This window comes from Triticum aestivum, chromosome 4B (assembly GCF_018294505.1).
Source record: "Triticum aestivum cultivar Chinese Spring chromosome 4B, IWGSC CS RefSeq v2.1, whole genome shotgun sequence".
NCBI classification, from domain to species: domain Eukaryota; kingdom Viridiplantae; phylum Streptophyta; class Magnoliopsida; order Poales; family Poaceae; genus Triticum; species Triticum aestivum.
In genome coordinates this window covers 636624402-636642791 of record NC_057804.1, presented here as the reverse complement: position 1 = coordinate 636642791, position 18390 = coordinate 636624402, and positions in this window count along the sequence as shown.

Genomic DNA, 18390 nt, shown 5'->3' with positions numbered 1-18390 from the left:
TTTATTCGAAATGCGTCAACACTTTTCAAATTACACGAACATTTCGAAAACTCATGAACACTTTTTAAATTACATGAGCATCTTTCAAAACCCGTGAACACTCCTGTTGAAAAACATGATTTTTTTTAAAGGTCGCACTTAAAAAAACATGATTCTTTCTCTATAAATATGGAACGCCCTTTGTAATTATGTCAACTTTTTTCAGTCAAAATTGCAAACATTTAATTACAGGGTATTTTGACACATATGTAACATTTTCTCAAATTTCGTGAGGGATATTTAAGTATAGAACACTTTTATTTCCGAAAAAGGCTTTCGCCCCGCTTTATATTATAAAGCAACCGCCCAAATCAAGCATCCCACAGGGGTCGACACATGTCCAAACACACACACACGAAGGTCCACAGGCACACAAAAAGTCGCGAGGGTCAGAGCTGAGGGCACAACACAACAAGCTCTGAACACACACAACACGGCGCACAGCGCAAAGCAATCCGACAGCCTAGTCGGGCTCAGACGGAGGGGGCGGAAGTGGGGGAGCCACGCGGAGCGCATCGAGCGAAGATCGGTGAGGAGGTTGGTGATGACGTCCCGGACCTGGGGGCGGCTAAGCGGCCGCCAAAGCTGCAAGTAGCCACACATTTTGAAGATAGCGTCAGTCGCATGTCGAAGAGGGACCTTCTGAATGACAAGCTTGTTGCGAATGTTTCAAAGCGTCCAGACGAGGATCCCAACGCACAACCATCTAATATGGCGGTAGCGAGGAGGGAAGGCGTTCAGCTCCGCAAGGCGAGGATCCCAACGCACAACCATCTAATATGGCGGTAGCGAGGAGGGAAGGCGTTCAGCTCCGCAAGTAAGTCGGGGAAATTGGTATTGCACCACTGGCCACCGACCATTTCGTGGAAGCAGGCCCATATGAACTGGGCAGTAGAGCACGAGAAGAAGATGTGGTTAGCATCCTCGATCGTGCCACAGATGAGACAAATTCCATCGCCCGGGCCGGTACGCTTGAGGACTTCGACCCCAGAGGGGAGGCGTCCGCGGATCCATTGCCACAGAAAGATCCTGATCTTCAGAGGGAGGCAGATCTCCCAAATCAGGCTAAATGGTTCCGGGGCCGTCGAGGGCGCGATGGCCGCATACAAGGATTTCGTGGAGAAGCGGCCAGACGGCTCCAGATGCCACGAAATGGCATCCTGGTCCTCCTCAACGTTCATCGGCATAAGGGCCACGTCTTGGAGGAGGGAGTCCCAAGCAGCCACCTCGAGTGGGCCGAAGGGGCGACGGAAAGCGAGACGCCCTAAGTCAATAAGGGTCGTCTCGATAGAGACCCGAGGGTCAGCCGCAATGGCAAATAGTTCTAGGAAACACACAGCCAAGGGGGAGTCCCCAAGCTAGCGGTCGAACCAGAACAGGGTCGAGGCCCTAGATCCAACAGAGATGGACGTGCCGAGGCGGAGGACGGCCAGAAGCTGGACCACGGACTGCCAGAACTGGGAGCCACCCGTACGCTGGCAAAAGGCTAGAGGTTGGCCCCTCAGGTATTTATTACGGATGATGGTCAGCCAGAGGCCTCCCTTCCCATTGGCGATACACCACAGCCAGCGGGTCAGGAGAGCAATGTTCGTGCGGCGAGATGACAGGATCCCAAGGCTACCCTGGTCTTTGGGCTTGCAAATGCCGGGCCAGCTCACCATATGATACTTCTGCTTGTCTCCCTCGCCCGCCCAGTAGAACCTTTACTGGTATTTAGCGACCTCCTGATGGAGGGTCTCATGGAGGCTGTAGAAGCTCATGAGGAACCAGAGAAGGCTAGCCAGTGATGAGTTGATGAGAATCACCCTAGCCGCCTTCGACAACCAACGTCCCCGCCAAGGTTCAACCCGGTGCTACATCCGGGTCACCGTCGGGCGGAGGTCAGCAACGGTGAGTCTGAAATAACTAATGGGTATCCCCAGGTCGGTCGTGGGGAAGGAACCCAGGCGGCAGTTCAGCCAATCCGCAATGGACATCGCCTCCTCCGGAGGGTAGCCAAGGACCATCACTTCGCTCTTATCGAAGTTAATGGTAAGTCCCGACATCTGTTGGAAACAAAGGAGGAGGAACTTTAGGTTGGTGATGTCAGACATGGAGCCCTCCACCATAACTATGGTGTCGTCCGCATATTGGAGGAGGGAGACCCTCCCCCCCTACAAGATGGGGGACAACGCCGCGGAGGTGGCCACAGGCTTTGGCCTTATCAAGAATGACCGCAAGGGCATCAACCACCATGTTCAATAAGAATGGGGAAAACGGATCGCCCTGGTGGACCCCACATAAGGTGGGGAAGTAGGGTCCGATCTCACCGTTGATGTTGACCGCAGTCCGACCGCAGAAGACCAATTGCATAACGCGGGTCACCCAACGGTCGTCGAAGCCCTTACGGAGCATGACTTCCCGAAGGAAGGGCCAGTGGACAGTGTCGTAGGCTTTGTGGAAGTCTAGCTTCAGGAAGACCGCACGGTGGTGTTTGGAGCGGACTTCGTGGAGGACCTCGTGAAAGACCAGCACCCCATCCAAAATAAACCGGCCTTGGATGAAGGCGGATTGGTTGGGGTGGGTGACATAGTCCGCAAGAAGGGTCACCCTATTGGCGTACCCTTTAGCCAATATCCTGAAGATCACGTTGATCACCGTGATCGGGCGGAATTGGCGGATGTCGGAGCGCCCGGAACCTTGGGGATGAGGGTAATGATCCCATAGTTTAGTCACTCAAGGTCCATGGTCCCAGTGAAGAATTCGTCGAAGAGGGCCATGACCTCCGGTTTGATAGTTTGCCAGAACGTTTTGAAAAACGAGACCGACAATCCATCCGGGCCCGGAGCCGAGGAGGGGTTCATGCCCTTGATCGCTGCTAGGACCTCATCCTCCGAGGAGGGGGCGACCAAAGCCGTGTTGGCCTCGGCGGAAACTAGCTGGGCAACCGACCACGTGTCGGGAGCCAGCGCAGCCCCACCCCGAGGGGTGGGGGAGAAAAGGGCTTTATAAAAGCCGTCGATGTGCACGTAGATGTCCGAGGGGCGAGTGAGCTGAGTATCGCCGGCCCACAGAGAGTGGATGGAGTTCCGACGATGCCGGCCATTGGCGATCGCCTGGAAATAAGTCGTGTTAGCGTCACCACGTAGCACCCACCGTTGGGTGCCGCGCAGCCGCCAGTAAGCCTCTTCGTCAGAGTAGATGACCGAGAGCTGGTCCTCGAGATCATATCTCAGCATCCACTCGTCTGGAGAGATCCCGGACGTGTCAGTGCGAGCGTCCAAGGCCTGGATGGCACCCAGGAGGGCCTTGCGCTCACGCAGATCTCGTCCAAGGTTCGCGCCCCAACCCTTCATAAATTGGCGGGCAAGCTTGGCGCAAAACTGCCAAGAGTTCACGACGGACATGGCACGGTGCGGAGCGTCTCGCGCGGCGATCCACTTGTCCGCAACGGCCTCGCAGAATCCGGTCTGGTTGAGCCAGAAGAGCTCAAACCGGAACCGAGGGGGGACGGGGGGGGGGGGGGCGTTCATCCGCGGTGGAGAGGAGGAGGGGGACGTGGTCGGACCCGATACGGGTGATGGCCTGCAACGAGTCCAGGGGTCTAACCTCCCAATCCGGAGAGACTACGACACGGTCCACGAACTGCGTCGGGTTCGCCTGGCGGTTGGTCCAGGTGAAACACTTTTATACTATGCCAGGAACATTTTTTCAAATATGAAAACTCTTTTTAACAAAACTACCTGAACATTTTTCCACATAAGCATTTAGAAAAACTTGAACGCTTATATAACATTTCAATGACATTATTTGTTTTTTTTGTAGATTTTCTAAAGTGTTCAAAAATCTAGAAAAACAGGTTAATATTTTTTTAAATACCACGAATTTTCATCCTAAAGTAATTGCCTAGCTATTTTGTCTAAAGTAGAAGTAAAATAAAATAGGTAATAAAAATGCAAAAGGAAAGAAATGAAAACAATTCTGCAAAGTTACGCAGACATGGGCCAGTATACCTAACACAATTGTTTAATTGGTTGATCCAATCCCTAATGAATGTTGTTTGTCTGACTTTATATAGGAGCAAATCAGAAGGATTGAGAAATAGAACCATCTGATTTGATTCGTTATCAATAACCATGGACGATTATTTTAGGATGATCCTTTTACACTCATAGTCTTTGAAGGATCAGAACCAGCCATGAACTACTGGACGTTAGCCCCGTTTTGTAGTTTAACGCTCGTTCGTCAAATATCAGGTGGATTTCTCGATAGCCCAGGGAGGCAGAGTGCTCCGTTAATTTTTGAATGTTTCATTTACGGCGGGTGTTTTCTCATAATTTCTTCCTTTTTATGTTTGATTCTTTGTTCTTTTTATATTCTCCCTCTTATCTATTTTTCCCTTGAAACTCTGAAAATTCATGCATATTTTTCTAAAACTTGTAAATATTTTTCACGTTAGTAATATTATAAAAATGGATATATTTTTTATAAATATACGAATATAGTTACAATAGGAAGATCATTTTTATAAATTCCATGATATTTATAAACATTCCCGAACAAATATTAATTTTGATAATATTTTCTAAATTCAATAATATTTGTTAACAATTAACCATTTCTAGATCAGTAAGATTTTTGATATGCGTGAACATTTTCACAAGTTTTCTTACACTTATTCATTTTACCTTACATACCTTTTGGTTTTACGAAAAACATTTTGGAAAGTGATAGGAAAGCTGATGAAATCAAGAACATGAGAAATAAGACGAAATCAGTAATTAGAGGGTACCCATGTAAATGTCACAAGCGGCACACTGCATGTGTGACAATTGTTGCAATTTGGAAGTTTTGTGTTTTTTTGTAGATTTATTTCTTCAAAATGATTCATCGTTTGAACAATGAATCCAAATCAGGCCGTTTTCATTGTTTTTTTAAAAAAAAATCATCGTACGTCGACATCTTCGAAGCAAGATACCATATTAATAGGTTTGGGCAAAAGTAAAAAAAAGTAGGAAAGAAACCAAAAATAATATAACAACAATAGAAGAAAAGAAAGCTAAAAGAAAACCGAAAACCATAAATAGACAGAAAAAGGAAATCAGAAGCACAAGTGTGTTTTTCACTTTTTTTAGGAAGCACCCCCGTGCTCTTCAATTTTCAGAAAGCACAACCTTTTTTGGACGGGTCGCCGCAAAGCACAACTATGCTTCACTTTCACGACGCACAACCGTGTTTTTTTCCGCATGTTGTGCTTCACGTGAGGAAAACAAAAAAAATAATCAACCTTTTGTTTCCGAGACGATGGATGGGCGTGACACTCGACTGCCTCTTGAGCGTGCCCTCTCGGTGGCCCATCCAGCAGGTACCCCTCGAATAGTTGGTCCTGAAATAAGAAAAATGTCAGGAGGGGCATTTTCGATTTGAAACAAGTAGTAAATGTTTACAAAAAATTCTGAATTTGTTTTGTGGGTGATTGTGTTGGTGTCGCACGCATGCTTGATAATTTTCGTGTGAAATGGAGCAGCGGTGTTTCGTCCGTGAAAAGTGAACAAATTTAGGGTGACATTTTGGGGTAAACATTTGGTGTCCAATTGTTTTTTTCTTTGCACGGGCCAAAATGCTTAACCTTTTCCCCTCAAAATTTGCAGTTAGCATTTGGATGTAACTAACAACACATAAAAAATTGTCATGATTTTTTTTAATTTTAAAAAAATTGGGCTGGGAGCAGTTGCTGCCGGGAGGCGAATTGAATTTCCGAAAAAATGTCCGAATAAACTAGAGGAGAGGGGCGTCATATAGGTGATGCTTCATTCATGGCGTCCCTCCGGAGAGCCCAGTTTTCGGCCCATTATCTGTTTCATTGTTTCTTCTCTTTTTCTGTTTCTTTTTCTTTTCTGTTGCTATTTTTTCAGTATTACAGAAAAGTTCACTGTGTATTCCAAAAAAATTGTATATTAGTAAATATTCACGACACATGACCAGAAATTTCACCGTCCATTATAAAAGTGTTAATGGTATTAAGAAATTGTTCAACGTATACTACAAATGTTCATTGTGTATTTGAAATTTGTTCAATGTATATTACACAAATGTTTAATGTATATTCGAAATTGTTCAGCATATATATAGAAATGTTCAATGTGTAATAAAAAATTATTCAGCATATATATCCATATTTAAAAAATGTTTGAAATAAAAACTGAGGCCTTGTAGTGAACCGGATGATACTCCAGTTCGCTACACTGAACCGGGTACTACAGTAGTAGACCGCTACAATGATGGTTTTCAATATTACTTTTTTTAGTCGAACTACAAACGCAAATGGGTCAGCCCAACTGCATCTGCTGCTTGACGCACGAGAGCTCCCATTGCCTCTAGCGCAGGAAAGGTGGGAGCAACTAGTTAATAAGCGCTTCTACGGAGCGCTTGTAACGAGCGGTTCGGAAGCGCTCCGCGCGCCGTGCGTGACAAGTGTCGCGTGTGGAGCGCTCCCGCCAGAAAAAACCAGGTGGCGCGGTTAGTTTCCGGTTTTTTCTTTCCAATTTGTGGTTTCGTGCGTTTTGGACTTTGACCCTCATACTACCATATTTTTCGTTTTTCCTTTCCGCGCGAAAACATAAAAAAAATACCAGTTCGCGCGCTTGGTTCCCTGTTTCCCTTTCTCGTTTCCCTTTTTGTTCCCATTATATTTCCGGGTAATGGAGATTTATGGGGTAGTTACGGGCGGGGACTACCAACACTATCAAATGTGACCTTACAAGTAACGAAAAAAGCAACTTTTTAATGTAAAACAGCAGTCTTCAGAATTGTTCACTCGTGTGACTTATTTATAGGCACAGTTGAACACTAGGAGAGTCACGGGTGTATAACTTTACTAAATTGAAGAAAAGTGCCTCCGCCGCGAGGGAACCTCCTGCTCGTCTTCGGCTTGTTTAATTTTCATAAACATCTTGAGGGGCGGGGGGCATAGGTCGAAGTGTGTGTTGGTCGTGCAGCGTGCTGGTTCGTGCGGCGCGTTGTCCCTCGCGGTGTGACATGGCGCCTCCGGCGCGAGGGAACCTCCTGCTCGCCTTCGGCTCGTTTAATTTTCATAAACATCTTGAAGGGGGGGCATAGGTCGAAGTGTGTGTTGGTCGTGCAGCGTGCTGGTTCGTGCGGCACGTTGTCCCTCGCGGTGTGACACGGCGCCTCCGGCGCGAGGAAACCTCCTGCTCGCCTTCAGCTCGTTTAATTTTCATAAACATCTTGAAGGGGGGCATAGGTCGAAGTGTGTGTTGGTCCTGCAGCGTGCTTGTTCGTGCGACGCGTTGTCCCTCGCGGTGTGACACAGCGCCTCCGGTGCGAGGGAACCTTCTGCTCGCCTTCGGCTCGTTTAATTTTCATAAACATCTTGAAGGGGGGCATAGGTCGAAGTGTGTGTTGGTCGTGCAGCATGCTGGTTCGTGCGGCACGTTGTCCCTCGTGGTGTGACACGGCGCCTCCGGCGTGAGGGAATCTCCTGCTCGCCTTCGGCTCGTTTAATTTTCATAAACATCTTGAAGGGGGGGCATAGGTCGAAGTGTGTGTTGGTCGTGCAGCATGCTGGTTCGTGCGGCGCGTTGTCCCTCGCGGTGTGACACGGCGCCTCCGGCGCGAGGGAACCTCCTGCTCGCCTTCGGCTCGTTTAATTTTCATAAACATCTTGAAGGGGGGGCATAGGTCGAAGTGTGTGTTGGTCGTGCAGCGTGCTAGTTCGTGCGGTGCGTTGTCCCTCGCGGTGTGGCACGGCGCCTCCGGCGCGAGGGAACCTCCTATCAGGTCGTGCAAAAGGCAAGCTGCTTTGTTTTGTAACACACATGTTTGAAGAATGTGCAGTCACGTCTACTTAAGAGCTATGCTTTGTTGACGATATATAGGTTTGTGCGTGCATGCACATGTGTGCATACTACGAAGGCATTGGTATGTTGCCTCCGGAGGCACGGGTTTGAAGCATGTGAAGTCACGTGTGTGTAGGAGCTAGCCACGGTTGAGGCGCTCTTGGATGTGTGTGTGTGTGAATATTGCCCAGAGGGATGGTGACCCAGGGTTTGGTGGCACAAAGCCATGTCGCCTCTGGAGGCACTTGAGGGTGGTCTCCAGAGTCACGCGTAAGGGTATGTGTGTGTATGGATATTGCCCGGAGGCATGGCGACCCAGGGTTTGATGGCACAAGGCCATGTCGCCTCTGGAGGCACGGGACGGTGCTTTCCAGAGTCACGTGTAAGGGTATGTGTGTGTGTGGATATTGCCCAGAGGCATGGTGACCCATGGTTTGGTGGCACAAGGCCATGTCGCCTCTGGAGGCACGGGAGGGTGCTTTCCAGAGTCATGCATAAGGGTTCGTTTTGGGAGTCACTGCTGTCGTACGAATAAGAAGAGGCATTGTTGTTTATAGTTTACTGGCACTCTCTTATGATGTAAGAGGCACTGTTCTCGAAATAGTTCTCTTTTCAACATGAAGATGCAATTTCTAACTACATTACACAGAAATGTGAGTTATTGACAAACTGTTTTGTCACGTCTAGATAGAATTAGCCTCGCGGGCTAAATTAAAAGTTTTAGTCTTCATTTTTGCTTAAGATCTTGCTAATCTCGTCACCCATTTCACTAGCTTTGGCTTGATTCATCTCGCTATTTAAGAGAATGTACATTGCCTCTGCCCTCCAGTCTTCGACCTCATCCTGTGAAATTTTGCCGAGAAGGGAAGTATATATTAGAGTTTGTGCATATAAGTTGTTTATAAGTAAATATATATAAACTTACTGTCAAATCTTCCAGGTCTTCGACAAACTTTTCACCATTGTAGAGGAATGCAAGCTTTAAAACAGCAAATGTTGATTCTCCCTTTTCTACCACTAGAACATCTTGCACGGTATGAATCTGCCATCTTGTACCCTTGGCATTCATTGTTTGTCCTAGTATGATGTTGAAGACTTCTTTAAACCTAGGTACCTGGGAATATTGCATTTTGTAATTAATTGTTTTAATATTGCAACTTGTAAAACTGAAAAAATTGTTATGTACAAATGCTTACGATTGCCGACTTATGAACATGATATTCCTAAAACTGTCTTTCTCTTTCTTCTTTAGCATCTTCATTTTCCTGAAGAACTCGACATGCTTCTTTTTGATTCAATTTTCCAATGTCTATCTTTTCTTTCTCAAATTCCTCGTGAGTCGTTTCTCGAGGATCAATAATGTGAACTTTGTGTTTGTATTTGTCCAGCACATATAGTACATAGCGGTCATGCTTCTCCATTGGAATGAATATTTGCGTACAAAATACTTGTTGCTTAGGTAACAGTTTAATATAAAGTAATTTAATAGAACACATATTTTCTGATTTTGTCATGGAAGAAAGGGTTGTTACCATGTTTGCTGTTGAGAGCTTTTTCCGTTGATTTTCCTTGAGATACATGGGAACGAGCTGATTCTTTGTTTTTTGCAATTCATTTTTAAATTTTTTAATACTAGTTTTGTGTTCCTTTAAATCCAATATATGCTGCAAACAATATTTATGATGAAAAAAGCTATTAGAAAAAAGAGCTGTGTAACAATATAAAAAGAGTAGTTGTTGCAATATACACAAGACTTTGCTTTTTAAAAGTTTACCTCTGCAAAGTTTGGGCCTAACATTACTCTGTCACTCTGTTTTGGATCTTGTCTGCTTTCCCAAATTTCTGCTATGTCATCGAGGACCCTCGTTTCCATATGATGTGGTATGTTCGTCTGTGCTGGTCTTGGACCAAATACGGCCTTCAGTTGGGCTCCAGTAAGCTGCGTGCTTTCACTGTCCCTGCTGATGCACCTAAATATAGTTTTGCTGCAAGAGGGAGATAAAATAATTTTGGAGGTCACGGTTAGTGAGAAACAGATTCTTACATTATTTTTGGCCTCTGTCCAACTATTTTGAGGTGCAATAGAAAACAACTCACTTTTTGTATTCCTCCTGCCAGCTGTCGCTCATGACTAGATGGAAGAGGTCGGACGCCTCCTTTGTGTGTTGGAAGAAATGAGAATGTTTTGGATATAGACTGGTGCTTTATCTTTTTTTCCTTTTTGTTTCATCTGTTTCTGTCAGCGGAAGTAGATATGTAATCTGTGAGCTCTCGTGATACGAAAGATATTGGTGAACACCGTGGGATGGGTAGGTTATTACAAAAAAAAAAGATAAGTAGAAATGATTTTCTTACCTTTGTTGGTGGAAAAGAACTTTGAAGTTTCTGGTTTGAATTCTTTGATTCTTCCAGGTAGTTGCTCCCACTTTACTTGGTTTGTCTCACCAAATATGGCTATAAAAAGGAACTCTGGTTTCCACTCGACATCTACGTTTCTTTGCTGCATGGAGGTCATCGAATATTCTTTTATTTTTCTTTCATGAGATAATTGAAGTATTCAAGTAGTGCTGCTTGTAAAAATTAAAACTGTTGCTCTTTTACTATTCACTTACATCGAAATCCTCGTCATCTTTTATGAGTTCAATGCCATTCCAGTATTTTGCAAATTGAACCATGAAGTGTCCGCATTGGGTACCCTGCTGTTTTGGCACGCAAACTCTATTAGGTGTTTCTGCTATCCTCGACCAGTTCGATTCGCTGTTGGTTGTACCTCCGCTTCGCCGTAATGCTTCTTCATGAGTGCGTGCATCCTTTTAATCTGTGTTATTGTTGGGTGTTGCCATTAATAAAGGGAATGCAGGAATTGGAAAACCAATTAGAAAACAAGGTTGAATTGACGTACCAGTTCTTGGTGATCCTTATGGTGTGTTTTCCATGTATTTTTTTCCGTCTCCGTGTCTGTAATTCAGTGAGTCAAATATGTCGATGGAACTCGTGTACTTGTTGAGCACGTACAGTGTGTAGTGTTTAGCTGTGTTGTGAGGTATCATAATCTGCAGTGTTTGAAGACAGAGTGAGTTAAAGTTCATTTTTGTCAGGAGAACTAAATGACATGTGAATGTGCAATCTGTAGGAAGAATGAATTGTGTTTCTATATTTCTATTAACTTACCAGCTTTTTCTTTAAAAGTTCCTTCCCTATTACAAGGGGTGCAAACTGTTTCAATGCTTCTTCCTCATTGAATTCTGCTAGTCCTCCTTCTTCTCCAATTTTAACACCGAGCACGATCTGCGACCAAAAAGTTTTCTACTTTTTAGTTCAATCTTTGTAATCACTGAAATGATGCAAGTGTTTTTGTCAAATTGGACTTCATATGTTTGCAAATTCTGCGGGAAATATGGCTTTATCGGTTGTGTTGTATTGTTGTTGCGCTGTCCATTCATTGAACAATGCGTTTGCGATAGAGCCCTCCATCTGTCCACCATCTTCTTTCTGTAGCTGTTCCATTATTTGTTTTCCTGTAATCCAATCGGGTCGCATCGAGCTAATATATACGTTTAGACTGGAAGCAGAAAAATTTTATACATTAGTTAGGTTGGTTTAAAAAGGGGCAACATTTCTTTGTTTTTTGTTTATGCAAGAGAAAGTACTTACTCTCTGCATTCGTCCTGTCCTTCTTTGCTGAATAGGTATTCATGGAGTGCTCTGGCTATGTTCTTGAATTTGAAATCTCCTGGGACAAAAGTAGGAATCATGATTTCTCCAAGGAGCCTTCTTGAAGGCTTTACTGGCATTTTCTTGACCGAGATTTTCTTGTCTGAGATGTTCTCAGATGATTGAGGCATTGAATCTTCTCGTGATTCTTGCTGCAAGATTGTCAGATACGGCTTGGCATCTTTGTTGAATTCATAGCTTTCATAGTCGTTCAGACATGTTTTGATTACATCGAACTTATAGCCCATCTTTACATAGTCGTTGTACACGTCTAGTTGTAGTGGGTTAAGGCTTGAAAGAAATTCATCAACTTCTTCGTGCTTTTCCATTGTTTTTGGTTTTAGGAAGTCTAAAGAGATGGTGCTGGAGGTGCCTTGCTGATTGCTTGTCGAGCCTGTTTCTTCTTGAAGAAGAATAGGCTGTTTCTTCTGCTCGGAAACCTGTTGTTGTGTATTTGGTATGTCATTGCTTCTGTCATCCTCTTTTAAATCAGTGCCTGTTTGTTCCAATTGCTCTGTGCTTGTGATATTGCTGTTGATATTTTGCTCGTCCGTTTCCTCTTCGGCATGGTATGGTATCTTGTCGTCTGGTGGTGGTTGATCTGGTTCTATTGGTGGATCATTTTGTTCGTGGTCTGTGCAAGATTGTTGGGTGACGGCGTGGCTGCTGACATCCATAATCTCTTTGCGTTTACTGGATATATCAATAACGTCATGCTCTTGTGTGGTTGTCGCGCGCATAATATGTTCTTTTGGCTCGGGAGTTGGCGGAAACTCTTCTAGTACGCAACATTCTGCCTGTTGCATTTCTTTGTCTTCCATATCTACTTCATACTTCAGCATATCTGTAAAACAATAATTAAAAAAATATATTACTTCTTCTAGTGTTACGAAACTGTAAGGTTTAGTTTCTGAAGAGACTAACCTGTTGTACACTTGATTAGTGACAGTTTGGTATTCCCTTTGTGTTGACTGATTAATTGATATAGAATTTTTTTCCTCAACTCTGGTACTTGTTCTGGCTTTAAGGTTGGTGCTGTTCCATCATTGGAGTAGTGCTTTAGGTTCATGTACATATAGAATGCGCAGTCCATTCTGCATGTAGAGGAATGGTACTGGTAAGATTGTTGCATTCAAGAAACGGAAAGAAGAGAAATGTTTGAGCAATTGTAGTGGTAATTGTTGTATTGAAAAGACGAAAGAATATAATTATTTCAACAATTGTAGTATTGAATCTTGCATTGAAAAAAAGAAACATGTGAAAATGTTGGAAGTGCTTACGTGTCTTCTCCTTGAAGTGGCACCTGCAGTTTGTTGAAATGGTCGATGCTTTTTTCTGAAAGCTATAGCTCTGTGCTTATGTGCTTCCAGAGTTTTATTAATTTGCTGGTTACATTGTTGAAGAATTCTATTGTGCCTGGATATGCAGTTGAAGAGTCAAGGAGTTCAAAGCGCTGTTTTTGCATGTTAACTGTGATGGTGAAGTAATGACTTATAATTTTGTCTTGCTCAAACCAGCACAACGAACATGGTAGAAGGAATTGCAAAACACAAAATAAAAAGAAAACAATTGGAATCTTCTTATATTTAGAAACATAAAATAAAAAGACAACTTTGCATAACATATACGCAATTTGTGTTTTGTTTTTGAAACAGCTGATCTCCTTACCATGTTATAATCTTGCAGTTTTTCTTCTTCTTGCATGTTGAAAAATGATCTAAGCCTTGCAGGTAGTAATTTTTTTGTAATGTGTTGTTGATCATTATTTTTGTAGCACATTGGATCTTCATCGTCGGCTTCCCTTATTGAGTGCTACTTGTTTCGTCATAGATACACAAAGGGAATTTGTCAGTTTAGCTATAGGGGAAGTTTATCTATTTATAAAGTCATATATATTGTTTTAAACGTGATTCTTTTGCCGTGATATTTACTTACAGTGTTGCTTAACAACAGAATCTTTCTCCGTGTGCCATTGAGTTGTTTTCTCAAGATTGTTAGCATGGGCTCGATTATTTCGGTGCGTACTGATTTACCGACCTTGAAGCTTTCAGAGACATGGCCTAGATTTACATCAAACTTGCCCGTTGTAATGAAAAGCCGATCCCTGCAAAGTATATTTAGAAAAATGTTTTAGTTCACACATGATACAGTCAAAATGATTGTGTGTAAGAATGTTTTCTGTGTTAGTTGCATGAACTTACATTTCTCTCTTTGTCCATGGCTTGCATACAACATTGTACAGGTCTTCGATGGCTTTGTTGACGGAATAGCTATCTTTGCCCCCTTTATCCATTGTGCCTGCGATGATTTTGAATTTAATGTAAATAATTTCAAGTCACAAAGATCACAAGATAGCAATTATGTTTCTATTGTCTTGCCTGCTTCGATGCTGGAAGATATGTCCTGTCGAGTGTTGTTCCTTTCTTGCTCTCCTTCTTCTTCCTGCGGTATGTTTTGTTCTTCTTTTTGCGTTGTGTCTTTTTGTTCAGTTTCTGCTCCATCCTTATTTGATTTGTCTGTGCTTTTCTTAGCATCATGTTTTTCCTTGTCAACCATTATGTCTTGCTGGTGGTCTTCTCCGTCTTGTTTTTCAGCCTCGACCTAGATGACACTGACCTGTCTGCTAGGGGAATTGGCATCGTACGATGGCGTAAGGTTTTCTTCGATAGTTTCTGGTTCTTTCTCTGGAACAATTTGTGTGTTTGCTTCATTAGTTGTATCTCTGTGGTTTCCTTCTTCGTGTTTCTGCGTTATCATTTAAAAAGCATTGAAATAATTTAACTTGCTACTTTATTTTAATTATAGCAGTTGTTATGGGAAAATAGTGAAGCGTTCGGTGTGTGCTTTGAGCTATTTTGATTGTGATTAAGTTGTCATTTTGTGCAACTTCACCTGTTGAGCTGTCATTGGTGATGCTGACTCTTCCACCCGTTCTTCGTTGAGTGTTGTTTCTTGGGTACCGTCTTGTTCTTTGTTTTGGTGTTCATCATTACTGTCATGGTTTTTGTCTTGCAGCTGTTCAATTATAAAGGTGGTAAGTTTCAACCATGGAAGTACTTTATATTTTCGTAGAATCAACTTATGTAACTTTACCTCCTCAGTCGTTGCTGTTTCTGTTGTCTCTGCTTCTGTTCTCGTTGTTGTTGCTGACTGTTGTGCTTGTTCTTCGTTGAGTGGAGGTTTTTGGGTATCTTCCTGTTATCTCTTTTGGAGTTCATCGCCGCTGCCGTCGTTTTTGTCTTGTAGCTTTTGAAACACACATGTGGCTAAGTGGCAGTGCATTTGAGCTTCAACAGAGCTATTTTATACTTTCAGAGGATCAGCTTATGTAACTTTACCTTTTCAGTCGTTGTCGCTACTGCCGTCTCTGCTGCGTGTTTTTCGGTGAGTGAATATTTTGGCGCTTGGTCTTCTTTGACATTGATGTCTGCCGTTTGAAGAACATGTTGCCCTTCTTTAGTGGCCTCCTTTTGCTCATTTGTCTCCTCTCTCTGTGATGGAGGAAAGTAGTGAAATGTGAAATGCGTATTTTTGAACTATAAGATCATTCAGAGGTATTCTGTGTTTTCACCTCTGTACTTGTTACTGCTGATTGTTCTACGTGTTCTTCGTTGAGTGGTGTTTTTTGGTCCTTCTCTTGCTCTTTTTTTGCGGTTCATCGTCACTGACCTTGTTTTTTTCTTGCAGCTGTTCAAATATAGAGGTGGCAAAGTGAGAGTGCATTGGAGTGAATACATGTGTGGTAGGTTGGAGTTTATTTGATTGTGCACACAACAATTTTATAATTTCGTAGTTGCAGGTTTCGTAACTTTCCCTTTTCAATCGTTGGCGCTAGCGCTGTCTCTGGTAGCTGTTGTTTGGTGAGTGAATTTTTGGTGGCTTGGTCTTCAGTGGCATTATTGTCTACCGTTTGATGAACATGTTAGGGTTGTTCATTGGGCTCCTCTAGTTGTGTTTGATGGTCTTGATTGTTGGTGCTCTCTTGAGCTTCTTGTGCCTGCACCAACAAAAAAAGTATTTAAGAAATGGGTGCATCTCTGATTGTTGAGTTACAATTTTTTTATAAGACCTCTTTCTCTGTATTTGCAGGACTGTCTACTGCTGGAACTACGGCTTCTCCTTGTCTCGTGCTGTCCTCTAGTTTTTCTTGTTCAATGTCTATGCAAGTGCTTTCACTTGCTTCCTCTTCCTGTTTAATAAAAAATTGAAATTATAGTTTGAAATTCATTTGTGTCTCAGCTTTGTACCCTCACCTCTTCAGATGTTGTTGTTTGAAGTTCTGTGTGTTTTCCAGTTTCCTTTGGTTGCGCTGCTTCTTGATCTTCGAGATCAATGTACTTGTTTGTTTCATGCATTTGTTCAAAGAAAAGGGTCAGACATCCCTTATAATCCTTGTATTGCGGTGGTGGGGTGTATTACGTAGTTCAGACATCATAAATGGTTTGAAAAGGGTTTGTTGTTGATTTTTTACCTCTGTGTTGATGACTGGGTTATTCGTGCCTGCATCGACTGTTTCTTTGTTAGGTATAACAGTCTCTAGTTTCTCATCGTCTTGGATGTCTTGGGTTTTCTCCTTTGTACTCGTGATGGTGATCTGCAATGTTGTCGCACTGGCAATCTCTTGTGCACAAACTTCCCGTTCTGTGACTCCTTCGTCTGTTTGAGGTTCACTATGGGGTTCAACTTCAACACTAGTTGTCTCTTGGTCTTGTAGTGATTGTGATACCTGGAGTTCAAACAATATGAGTTTGTGGTTCACTTTCTTTCCTGCCATTATGAGTTTCCGGTGTGGGTGTAGTGGGCTGTGGAATTTTACCTTCTCTTCGTTGTTTTCTTCTTCTTTGTCATTTTTTATGCTAATGGTTGATTGTGGGTCAGCCTCTTGCATTTTGTTGATGGGACTACTGACTTGATTCTTCTCCAGCTGAGCCTATATTTTGTTGGAGGTTTTCAGTTAACTTATAACTCTATCCAGTTTTGAAAGGAAAAATGGATGTTCATACTGACCTCTTCACTGGTTCTGACGTCGATCGTATCTTGTGCTTGTGTTGGGGTAGTTGTTGTTGTAGCACTGTCTGTTGTGAGGTTGCTTTGTTTGTTGCGTTCATTCTTGTTTTTGTGGTTGTTGACACCATCCTGCTGTTGGAGTTCATCTTGGCCTGGCGTGCTATTGGTACGTTCCTGAAAGCATTGAGACAATTCTTTTCAGTTGAGGTATGAAAACATGGTTTTGCTTGCGGATGTCACCATGCATTACTATTTATTTACCTATTTTTGCCGCTTTATCTTCTTCTTGTCAATGCCCACGTCCCTTGATTTTGTTCTTATCTTCCTCTATTCGTCCTCTTCTTCTTTCTTACCTTTTCTCCTTTCTCTTTGTTCTGTTGTGTCTACGATTTCATTCCTGTGGTTGGCATCGACCAGTCTACTTGATGCTGCTCGATCTGCTTGCTCTAGCGTCTGCAGGGTCGCATTGTCTGTGAGGTACCTTGTGCAAACTATGTACTGAAATTGTCTGAGTTGTTCTAGAGAATCCATCAGGGCAATTGTTTGTTGCATGACTTTGTCCTTGTTTTTTTTCATCCAATCTCTCTTCTTTTTCGTTGCATCGGTGTTTAGCCCTGGTGGTTACTGCGGGTAACTGTTCTGCTTCATGGAACACTTTTTCCAACAATTTGTTTATCCTTTGGAATCTTTCTTCTGGTCCTGTGCTAATGCTTTTGTTTGGTTCCGTGCTTCCACTAGTGCCGATACGTGGTTCGCACCGACGCTTGGGTGGAGGTGGTAGCAGTTTGGTTGTGTGCTGGTGTTGCTGTTCTTTACGATGTTCTCCTGCTATCTTGTGAATTGAAGACGAAGTTGATGTTGTGCTGGTATAGAAGATCCTCTTTGCTGTTCCTTTCCATGTCTGCATCGTTTTGGTGGAATGGAGTTGATTAGAATGAAAACTGTTTTCAAAAAGGGAAGGACTGATTTATGTACAACAGAGCTATACCTGTATCTTGCCAAATTCATAGTCATCTGGTCGTGCTTTTCCGTCCGTTTTCATGTCTGCTCTAGCTATTTTCGCTAGGTCACTCTCTTTGAGATGGTTTGCTCGTGGTAATGAGGTTTTGTCCATTGTCTTTGCAATCTTCCGCATTTCTTTTGTGTCGGTTGGCAGCAGCAGGGAGTCAAGGTACATGATTACTGGTACCTGTGCCAAACCATTGACGTGCTTTTTGTTCTTTTCTTCCTGAGACAACGTCCCGTGCTTCTGCCATGTCTTGGCTCCTTCCCTAATACATTCGACGATTACCTCGCAGAAATCCATCTTTGCCATTTCTAGATAGTCCATGTCCTTGACCATTATAGCTGTCCGGGCGAAGATAGCGGCGCTTGACATGCAGACAACATGTGGAAAAAAATAAGGAAAAACATTTTAACCGATTTCCTGTTTGATTGTTCGTCATCTATTTCCACCAATATTTGTAGCTGCTCGAACAGTTGTTTTGGCGCAAATTTTGTATCTTTGAAGCCAAGGTCTGACATTAGTTCTTTCATTGAAGATGGGCTAGTCTCTGGCCTTGGTGCTGACCTTTGCGTGCTGTTTGGGTATCCAAACACCTTGTGGGTAGCTTCCTTGGTAATCTTGATTTTTTTGTCTTCAGTAGCATCACCGAAGGTTATTGTCATGGTTTCTGTGTCGAGGTTGTCGTAGATGTGTGCTGCAAGCGGTCTGCAGATGGAGCCCGTTATTTTGCAGTTCTCTATGCTGCCAAATCTTGCCGTCCTAATATCTTTCTTGTGATGGTCTTTA